The following is an 11,359-nucleotide window of genomic DNA, read 5'->3' on the forward strand; positions in this document are numbered from 1 at the left end:
ACGTATTAAATTAATGAACTCAATACTAACTCGACTTAGGAAGCCTATTAGGTACAATAAACCGACCTGGTTATATTTCTGCGCAGATGCAATGTAAACTGAGGTAGTGGCGCCCAATAGGTCAACTGCCACCGACAGAGAATAAATCTGAAAAGGAATCGGTACGACGACCGCGAGCTGATGAGAGGCGTAAATTATCGTCGAGCGTGCCTTCTTTAGATAGTAATGTAGCTAACACAATCATCAGCTCATAAATGGACTATTCCTTTAACTGATGAATAAGGCCATAAGGTTGTAATCTTGATGTCGATGAGTAAAATATATCTTTATATACTGCGTCATCAAGACATAATAGTTCCAGACAATGAACAAGACTCTGTGTGGGGCATATATGTTGAGAAGACAGAAGTACCTTTATTAGTGCTTTATTTAGTCACTTATTTTAATTCATTCATTTTAGGGTCACGATATGGTATCGTTCTCTACCCGTACTTCAAAAATGCTGCCTGGCTACTTGTCGTAGCGGGTACGCGTTTATTCAATATTTTTGGTTTCAAAAAAAAAAAAAAAAACAGTCAGTTCATTCTAAAACAAGACAATAAACTTATCAAAGCAAAAAGCTGTATGCTATTTTTGGAACTTATGCAAAGATTAGCTATCATCTAGCCTTTCCACAACGATCAAACCCTGCTAATATTAAAAAACTTATTTTTTGCCTGGAATCGACGGTTTACGTTCATGTTATTTTTTGGGTGGGTTTTAAAAAATCTCAGCAATACTTTAAAAACTAGAATATTTGCAGTAAGACTTAAATTTAAAAAAGCTGGAAAGGTTATCAAAGTGGCTCAAAAAGTCATGTTTGATATTAATTAGTAGTTTTAGAGACGGTGGTATTACTTTCCAATTCGGTTGTCCAGACAGGTTCCAATGATGAATCTTTTTGTATTCAATAACTTTTCGAGTTCTTGCACTGCTGAGACTTTTGGTCAACTATCAGCTCGAAATTTTGGTCCGTTAGGGCCTTTTTTGTATGTCACGTGTTTAAGCTTCATTTTAACGAGTTCACAGCCTCTGATGACGCCGACTTGAATCATGGTTGCCCTCAAAAAATTAGCTGCAATTTGAATAAGGAGTATTTTGAAAAGAACCAGTTTGGGCGGCTAGATCCCGAATTGAAACTGTAATCGCAATAAATAGTAATAATTTTAAATAAGTCTTGTTGCCAGAAATATTGATCCCAAAAAAGATCTGTTTTTGTTAAATATACAGTCTTAAAAACAACTTACAAGGAAAAGTTCAGATTCAGATGTTCCATCGTGTATATATATATATATGCACATAAACTTTGAAAGTTGTTTCTTAAATTGTTAGATTGGTTATTTTTTCAAGCGCTTTCATCTAAACAGCTTTAATTCGAGTTAGTTTCTAACGCCCGCTAGCACGTCAGACAACCTCAGCAATCAACAATTTCAGATAGGACCGAAAAGCTAAGCCGACGCACCACTAAATCTTGAAAGCTTTGATCAGATAGTTACCGTGGTCATTATCAAACTTTAGCATTTTGCAATGTCAGCGCCCTTTTCGCTCTCTTCGCGTCTTTCAGCTCCTCGTTTTTCGATCTGCTACTGTCCCACACAGCGCCTTTATTTTTGTCTTCCGTCTTCCATCTCTCATAATAATCGTTGGACGTTCTGCCTTTTTTTATCGTTTCTTCCTTTTCTGTCTTGCCCTCCTTTATTCTGATTTCGGTTTTTTCTTGGTGATTTACTTTATTTTCGTAGTATCTACATAATTCCTTATTTACCGACACACTAATCTCGGATGAAGTCTCAGACATTCGGGTTCCATCCCTCTAACACTGTTTTACGTCCCAGCATTCTATTTTTTTTTCACTACTCCTAATTTTTTTTTATTCAATTCTACTTTTTTATTTCATCCTTTTTTCGTACATTTTTTTTAAACTCATTGCAACATAACCTTTTCTCGTGTCTCTTTCTTATATCCCGCCTCCTAGCAAGGCCTCATTTTCTACGCTAGTTCTAGCTTTGAATCCATTGCTGTCGTCCCACTTTTCCCAACAGCCTTTTCATAGCAACAGCAGCATGTCTGATCGATGTCATCCTTCATGCGTTCGGCCCACAGGTTCGACGTCTGGTTGGCGCGGCTGGCCGTCCGAGCTGCTCCTTTCATCTCTGCCATCACTGCAGTCTTCTGTTAGTCGTTCGCCTCAACCAGCCGCTAATCCCCTTTTCTGTCCTTGTGTCTTTCTTCCTTAGCTTTGTCCGCTTCTGTGGCGCGGCGTATGCCAGCCCCGTGTCCCATTTTTTTCTTTCCCGTCACTTGGCGTTTCTCCGTCAGAGTGTTGGTAAATGATGCGTGCACTTTGGAAACACCAGCACCCTGCGTCGAGGTTCAGTTTAGCGCTATGGACCACCCTTTCCGAAAAATAAGAAAGGAACGCCGGTCTATAGGACGAATAGATGGATAGAGAGACAGAAAGTAGAATGGAAGTCAAAGCAAGACCGATCATCTACACAGTCACGTCCATTTTGCCAGCAGAAGTCGCATCAGTGCAATGATCTGGGTGTCAGCATTTGATTGAGGTACTCTACTACAACAAACCACCTTGCTGCGGGCTTCCCTACAGACAGACAGACAGACAGACAGACAGACACATTTAAGCCCAGCTCTTATTCGAAGAGTGGGTTAGACGGGAGAGAATAATTTGATCAAAATGGATAACTGCGTGCCAGCTGCACAGCTTCTTGGAAGGCAGTATGCATGTAAGAAAATCCATTTCCCTACGCCGCTCCTGCATGCTCCTCACCGCGACGATTCTATCCTGCCCTCATTCGTCTGTTGTTGAGATGATAGCGTCATAGACAGTGAATGGACAAGCTTCTTTTGCGAACCCTGCGAAGACAACAGTTCAATAGGAACGAATGCTGGCCACTAGCTAGAGCGAGGGGAAGATATCATTTTGAACGATATTCTGCACACTTTCAATAGAGTCTTGACAAGGCGTGAAGCGATGGGACTCACAGACAGAAGCGTCTGGTGGAGAATTACCGAAACGGCCAGAATCGATGCCCCCCGCCCACTCCTTTTTTGTTTTTTTCTATTTTTCCTACGCTTACTGCTTTTTTTTGAAGTGCTTCATCGTCTCCATTCTTCGTGCACGCAATGATTTACCCATACATTCATTATTTGGCTATTGCAGAACGCAGGATATGCCGACAGCCTAATGAAAACGAACCGCGCTTCGCCTTTGTACAGAGGATAGACGGGTGTCATGCGTATCGTCTTTTTTCGTTTTAGCGACTTGCATCAAAGTATATGAGTCTCGCTTCAACGTTCACGCGACGAACTGTGTACAGAAATTGCAACATAGGTGCATAATGCATACCTGGTTCCTCTGCTAAAAAGTTCCCTCTGAATAAAAAGGAGAAAATGTATCTTTATTACGGTGACCTAAGCTGCATGCAACGAAGCCTGACTTTTTTAAGTGCAACGAAAAATTCTAAGTGTCCGTAAATGGTGACATCCTATATAGAGAACTCTATACAGAGTATAGGTATAAGGCCACTCGAACGTTCATAACTGAATGAACTATCCCAACTATTGTAGCCCTCTTTAAAGCGTTTTCCGGTACAGTATGTGTAGCTTCAGATAATACACGATCTACTGCCGCTGAATCTGACAAACCTTTGAGGCACTGCTTCAAATCGATATCCAACGCACACACACACACATTTCGCAGTCTGAGTAGGCGTCAGCTCTTAGGCGAATACAACGAGAGTGTTCGAAAAGGAATAAGCGTCTTCGTCCAATGGAACATGAAGGAGATCGATGCAAAAAATGGAAAATCTTTTACATGGCCTCTGTCTACTATGCTTTTATCAACGACGTATACACGTGACCAAGCTCAGAATGCACATAGTGACATATAGATGACGAGAAAGGTCCGGCAGGTTAAGAACACTCAAAGCAATCGCAGATGCAATACGTCAGTGGTACAAATGCCACTATTATATTCCAGAGATATCTGTCAGTTTCAAAAACTTAATCAAGTTTATATGGAAATGGTGAAAGCGTCTTGAGACGGATGAGTCAGTAAACAAGAAAAATGTCGATGGGAGAAAACGAGGGAGTAATGCTGAAAAAAAAAATGGATTAACTTTCAGAAGATGCCCAATGATAGGAAGTTTTGCAAGATAAAAGATCCCAAACTAAATATTGAGCAAACAGCAATACGCACATCGAAAACTTTCGACCACAGCAGCTCGTAGGGGGTAATGGTGATCAGACATGGCAGACATGGTCACGATTTTCACCGTTTCAAAGGAAAGCCCGAGATCATTCCGGTAGTATGCCAGGACAAATCACAAGACTGTCGAGGATAAATTGAAAATTTTAGTAAAACACCGTGCAACATTCTCCGTATGGATGTCCGGACAAATATGCAGTTAGTACCACAAAGTCAACGTGTCCTACACAGCTATATTTTACAACAAAAGGCTGGCGTTTTATAATTACGTGGATAGTGCAGCGTCTACATCAGTGCATTCAATGATCTGTGGCACCTACTCGCAAGTCAGCTAGCTAGATAATTCAGCACGTAGATCGTAACACGGTCTGATTCGCGGTACTTACGACGTCAGTGTAGAAACTTTTGCTCTGCATGGAGGCTCAGACACAAGGTGAGCGCACCATATCGCAATCGGTCTACTGGAAAGACGAAATGCTATGGCGATCACCAAATGCAATAAGAAAAAAGCTGAGTTTGGACAAGAAAATCTGAACGTGGTACCGTTAATTGAATAGTTCGCGACTAAAACAAACAATCTCTCACCAGCGTACACATTCTATAGTCAAACCCTAGCCATATTACCACCGGCAAAGAGATTACATAGATACACTGCATGCAGTTGATCAGACGCAGATCACAGAAGTAATAGAAAAACAAAGCGTAATACGAGTAAACCCGTCCTGTCGTACCAAATCAACTCATCGGAATTAAATTTAACTAGTAGATTCTCCACAGAATACGATTAGCTCTTTGTAGTTAAATAAACCTATACAACGATGGGCAAAATTTGTACGGACATTGATGGTGCGGTGATCAGAAACAGATTCCTTATCACTCACCCACCATCACTTCATATAACGCAAGGTATAATAACAATAAAATGACTCACAGCATATAGGCAACTGGATCACAGAGAATCAGTCGTTTCGGACGAACGAAAGAAGAATTGATACGGTAGCAAACTGCAGTCGCCGAATCCAACCGTTTTCTACCGAACTGATATTCGATCTAGTCAAGCATTCATAAAACGTATTTATAACTTCTGCTAGTTCCTATTCTGCGCCGATTAATAAATCGAAGAGCAGAGACTGCATTAGCGTGTACTACTCAGAGGGCTGGTGGCAAATCCACGACCGTGGTTCGCTTCAGAGAGAATAAGCAGCGGACGAGCCAAAAAGAAGGGCCAACGCACAAATCGGTCGATCAGTACCTAGTTTAGTCTCTACGCAGTGAATCAAAGCGAAACAAAAAAAAAAAAAAAAGATAAAGAATAGAGCTAATTTTATCTGCTTAAAGTGGATATGATAACAGATTAAAAAAAGCAATCGAACTAGTTTTAACGAAGAGATAGTAAAGGCATTAATAATAATAATAATAATAATAGTAAACCTGATAACAGATTACTGAAAAATACGGTAGTCCATACAAAAGTAATACGCGTCAATTACATTGTCCTGCTCGATAACGTCAAGAGAATAATTAACCAAGAAGATACGAGTAGTGCATCTAATGAATTTATAAATTCTTCGTCGAAACACCCGTACAGTTATATCATAGTACTCGTATTATACCGAATTGATTCCAGATTAAGTACGAATGATAGTTTTGTCAAACAATTAGTTTCAAAGCACAACTACCCATTTTAGCATTTTACGAGGAGAACAGTGCAACAATTTTTAAAGTTGGGCGCCAAGTGAAAGATCCTATGCACTTCGCGGTCAATTACGATAGAACATTTAAATCAGTCCCAGCAACGGCTCTGAGAACATAATAGCGATAACTGAAATTAAGATCGAAATAATATAGTTTTAGGCGAAGATCGAATGTTTTTATTTTTTTAAAACATTTCATGTGAAGGGCACAATTTTGAAAAGACTAGCTTGTGTGCTTAATCTAGCCTTGTCAATGTCGAAACTACAGCGGACATAGGTAACTGAACAACATCTTGTTAAGCTGTTGTATTGTTAAAATATGCATATACAACACACAAAAGCTTTCTTAACGTACACGAAATAATAAAACATTCAGACGAGGCAAGTAATCAACTATATATTGACAAAATTTCAAATCTGCGTTCCGTTACGAAGTGTAGAGTTTTATAATATTCGAAAGCTGTTAATCTAGACAATGAATGTATCGCCGTGTACCAATGTATCAAAATAAAAAATGTTTTTTTTTTTTTCTTCTACTATTAGGAAAGACGAACGTATCCCTGCACAACGAGCCCCACCCAACTACCTCTGTGTAGCACCAGATTTCGAGCTTTGGTTATGTGGTACTGTAAATGAAGGTAGATATTTGGCTCTACACATATTGCTTTATATTCTGAAACTATTTTGACGAGAATCAAAAAGCATAGCAACTCGCTTTATTCGATAATAATTGTTAGTTCAATAAATATCAAGCTTAGCTGTCATCTAACACAGGCCACTTCAATGGAAAAGATCATTCTCTCTTTTCACGGAACTCCCCCGTTTAACCGTGCAGCCCACGTCGTCCGCAAATCACTAAAACGCTACATCCTACATAATAATTGTGCGCTGAAACACGCACACGTGGGTCGTGGCTCCCATCCACATATCCGTGTAGCACTAATTCGGTGCTCGAAAAGCAGATGGCTGCAGTGTCGACCTCTCACGGCGTCCACCCAATATATGTGATACAAGCTTGTTTAGATTGGTTCGGACCAATAACTACGATAATTAGTTAAAATAGGATTCCGGATCATTTTAGGACCTTTTACGAATTGAATTGCTGACCCTAAACCAAATCTGTGCAGCTGTATAAGGAGCTGTAGCTATAGGCTATTTCATTGTTAGAGGCTGTTTACGCTCCCAGCCAAAGACTGACAATGTTCATAGACTCGCACTTCCCAAAGCATGATCTCGAGATTATCATCGAGAATATGCATACTAACAATGGGCCGGTTTTTTTCTGCTAACAAACGCGCGGTTGTTAGCGCCGCTTTACACAAAAATGGGGTCAAGTCAATTCGGCTTTAGGCGTGGTAACGTCTTTAGCAAAGCTGACAAGACGATTCGTCTTTTTTGTCGTCCACTGTACTTAAGTTAATAAGATCCTACAATCAATCAATAAATCAATCAATCAATAATTTACTTAATAAGGTGGTATACAATTCGATACCTTTACCGCTTAGGGAAATAACTATCGTGGCATAGACCGCTATTGTAGTTTGCATTGACTAGCGTTTGTACATAAGCTAAGAGAGTGAATTAGGATTGCGAAATATTACGACCTATCTCATTAGGCCATTTTTCAAGTGAACGAATAAGTATGATTGTTTTAATACTTTCGAATATAAAAATAAAGGTGACACAAAAATAGAAAATCCAAACATATAACCTGATGATAAGAGAACCCTTGCAAAACTGTAGATTTCTCGTATTGTAACAGTTGCACCTATCTGTCCAGATGGATATCTATATATCGACAGTAAAATTATCTTATACTGTTGAACAGATAACTCCTATAACAACAGATGTAAAGCTGCTTTTGCTGATAGACGACATCGAAGCACTTCCAACTAATCCTGGCTGCTAATTAAACGCCTAATGCATAGCATACATGGAGTGTCTTACGTAATTCAAGCAAGAAAACTGAAAAGACTGAAAACCACAAACGGTTATTAAATCTAATCTTTACTCAGCTGTATCTCCTAGCCTATTTTAGCATCAGCTTTCTCAGCAAAACTTTCTTAGAAACGTCAGTGTACCTTCTACGGTATTTCGCATCAATTAACGGAGGTATTTGCCGACCGGTTTGTGTTGAAAAGTACGTGAGTGCTTCAGCAGAGTGTGTAGACTAACGCTCGGTCTGCGCTTCAGAGTTTTGAGGCTGTTTTACGTAGAGCATCAGTTTATTCAAGACACTACCGTTTTAACATCATTATATCACACCAAGTAACTATAATCATTAAGTGATAAAAATAAAAAATCATGAATTGATCGTGCCATTGTGCGCTTTGATCAAATCAGGCAAAGCTGCTTCATATTCGATCATAAGTACATTCAAAAAAGGACAGGTAGCCACCCATCGATCCGCTTCTTTAGAGTGAACGCAGTCAGAGAACGTAGAGCTCATAGCAAATCATCACTTGCTCAAGGTAGAAAGCCTCTAGCTTCGGTCTTGGCTCTCTCCAGCAAATGTACGACAAAGCCTTTTCTAGAATTTTCGGTCGAATTAGTTTAAGCCGATTTCCTGAAATCTAATTTAGAAGATCGTAAACAATCTAGCGTCAACTGCCGAACCCGTGCCATACGGGATCTAGTGCGATACGTTGTCTTAGTTTTTAAGTGCGAGCAAACGCCATACGAGTCTGTATCTGTAGCTGCTAAGCGGCTGCCCTGTTAAAAGTGCGCTAATAGTGCCGCTTGCGCAATTTGAATCAGTTTTCATTTCTATATAGATTTTTTCCATAACAATTTGGCCTTTGTGCAATACTCAAGTGGCTTTTTCTACCACGATCGGAAGGGTTGTCATCTCTTGATATCCGTTGTAGTGTTTGATGCTTTGCATAGTGTTTATTATCGGTGAAAAATCAACGAAACCAACAAACGCTTCAATCGGCCGTCATCAACTACCGCGGCATTGATTAGACTCACAATAAGAAAGGAAACGACAATCACCATCGTAAGAGATATTAGAATAACAAATGTTATTTCGACGACAGAAGCGGGGCATTAACTACAGCCACTTGTATCCACTCTCAGCAACCTTATCGAGGGGCTGTGTACAGCATAAACAACCATCGAACGATAAGAATGAAAAAAGCATCCCTTTCTCGATACCTCTATTACTCGAGACTAGCTTGAAAGACAGAGTTACTAATTTGGCATAAACGTAGGTTTTAGCGCTCAGCCTACTTCCAATGGAAAGTCGCTTCTCTAAAAGAAAGTTACTTCTATGGAAGTCGCTGTCCTGCTGCGCATAGCATCTATACAGGTCGCCGAAATGGCGGAGCGGCCGTTTCTCATAATCGATATCTGGCGATTATTCGGCCAGTGCTATCACATAATAACTATATTGTTATTGGGAAAAGGAAGGCTCACATTATCGCAGTGCATGCGCGACTCTAGGGGCTACAGAATGCAGACAGTCATTGCGAAGCCAGCTATAGATAGTAGAGAGACCGTAACCCTGCTGACTATAAACGTAGCAAGATATACAAATTAGAGGATGCGCAAGATCACTAACGGAGATCGAGTTTCAGCTTACTACTGATCCGATAACGCCGGCAGCTATGGTGTCGATAGGGTCACTTGTCATCTATAAAGTCTATTTGCTATAAACGTGCCAAAAAGGGAAGTTCTGTGCACGGATCTTGACAATTTGTCTCTGGAATATCGATGCTTGACTTCGCAGGAGTCCTCCACACTTACAGTTGCACTATGCGACCGAGAAAAGACACTGGCCAGACCACGGGAAGCAGGAGAGTTCATTTTTTTAAACGTAAAGATGCTGATTGTTCTAACTTTCCGTGCGGTCAAAATCCTAACGTCGACCGATATCACAGACAGAGATTTGTGGCTCAGACATTGTGTAGTCTCTAGAAGGTAGATCGTGACATCATCCGAATGTGCAAAGTTAATGTGAATTAAAGTATTGTACATAACAGAGCTGCTCGTAAGAGCGTTTGTTGCTAAAATAAAAAGAACACAAGAGCCGTTTCGAGCAGGCTGAAATCGATTCTCAGAAAGCTTTTGGAAGAAGCAGTTACATTTCTTAATGCCTCATCGTTCCCAAGTTACAAAAGACACTCGCCAATGTAGATACTGCAGGAGAACAAAAAAAAAAAAGAGGCACTTATCTCTGTTGAGCTAAGATTTGTCCTCACCGTCGATCATTTCGCTACCGCACCTTGAAAGCAGACACGCACGAATACGCTAGACATCACATAACTTGCCTTCGTATATATTCGTATAACTATAAGTAAGTCTGTTCGTTTTTAAACGTATTATTCTAATAATAGTTGCTAGTCATCAAAGGCATAGTTTCTATTTCTCATACATATATAAATATTGTAACTTTAGCTTAAAATTTAATCAATAATAGTATTGTTATACGATTTTTGAATTTCTGAGCATATTGTTTGCGATGTTTGGCGTTAACCCTGACGTTCAGAGGTACCTGGGCGTGGGCGCCTCACACTGTGTGGGACTATATACGAGTTCTAACAAGTACCACATATTTACTAGTCTATCTATTTTGCGACCGAGCTTATATAACACACATATTCACGTAGGTCACACCGGCTGTACGAAATAACCCGCGTTTGCCATATCTAATGCTACTGGTGTTATAGCAGTGGCAATGTAGGAGCGTGTAGTCGCGCCGCAGTCTTCCTTCGCAGCAAATGCAGCTGCCTCTTCGTGCGCGAGCTAATGACGATAGTTGTGACTGAATACTTGTCTCTACGATCTGGGTAAATTTTCCCACCGCTCTGCCTGCGAATGATGGTCCTAGGACTGGTTGAGAGATAGCCGGCTTTTTCTTCTATCGTCGTTTATATGTTCACCGCACCCAGCGGGGCAATTGGCGGCAGCAGCAGCAGGGCATTTCGCGCAGATTCTACCTTCCGTTGTTGCCAGTCAGTGTTTTGGATCGTATTAGTTGTTGTTTGTAGTTTCTCGTCTCTGGCCAGAATGAGAGGTTTCTGAAAGACGCGAGCGGGTCGGGCAGTTTGCGACGACGACGCATCTTTGCGCCGAAGTCTGCAGGAGTCGAGAACTCTTCGAGTTCTGTTCGTTCTGAGCACGGCTTACGCGCGGGCAGCGAATGTCCCGCACCGACGAGACGGTTGTCGACTTGGGTTGGTGATCTGCTATTCGATGGCGGCCACCGGTGCCGCTGTAGTGCTACTAAGTCCTCTCTGGTGACTGCCGGCAGCTGCGACTAGTGACTACTGTTGATGATGGTGGTATTGCGGGAGGGAGGGGCGTTCAGTCCTGCGCACGACAGACTTTAATCGTTTATTTAACAGCAGCAGCCGGCCCTCGCAGGCAAACAGGGAAGCCGCGAGCGACAAACCGG

At 41.0% G+C, this 11,359-nt stretch overlaps 1 long non-coding RNA gene across 1 annotated transcript; it reads right to left on the bottom strand.

The window, feature by feature from the left end:
• Positions 1 to 390: 390 nt before the first annotated feature.
• LOC147754748 (uncharacterized) lies at positions 391 to 11,232 on the bottom strand. Its single transcript, XR_015330676.1, has 2 exons — positions 5,199 to 11,232; positions 391 to 2,641 (listed from the first exon to the last, which is right to left on the bottom strand). It is a non-coding gene; the product is annotated as an uncharacterized LOC147754748 (long non-coding RNA).
• Positions 11,233 to 11,359: the final 127 nt, after the last annotated feature.

This window comes from Varroa destructor, unplaced genomic scaffold (assembly GCF_002443255.2).
Source record: "Varroa destructor unplaced genomic scaffold, Vdes_3.0 BEIS01000006.1, whole genome shotgun sequence".
Taxonomy (NCBI): domain Eukaryota; kingdom Metazoa; phylum Arthropoda; class Arachnida; order Mesostigmata; family Varroidae; genus Varroa; species Varroa destructor.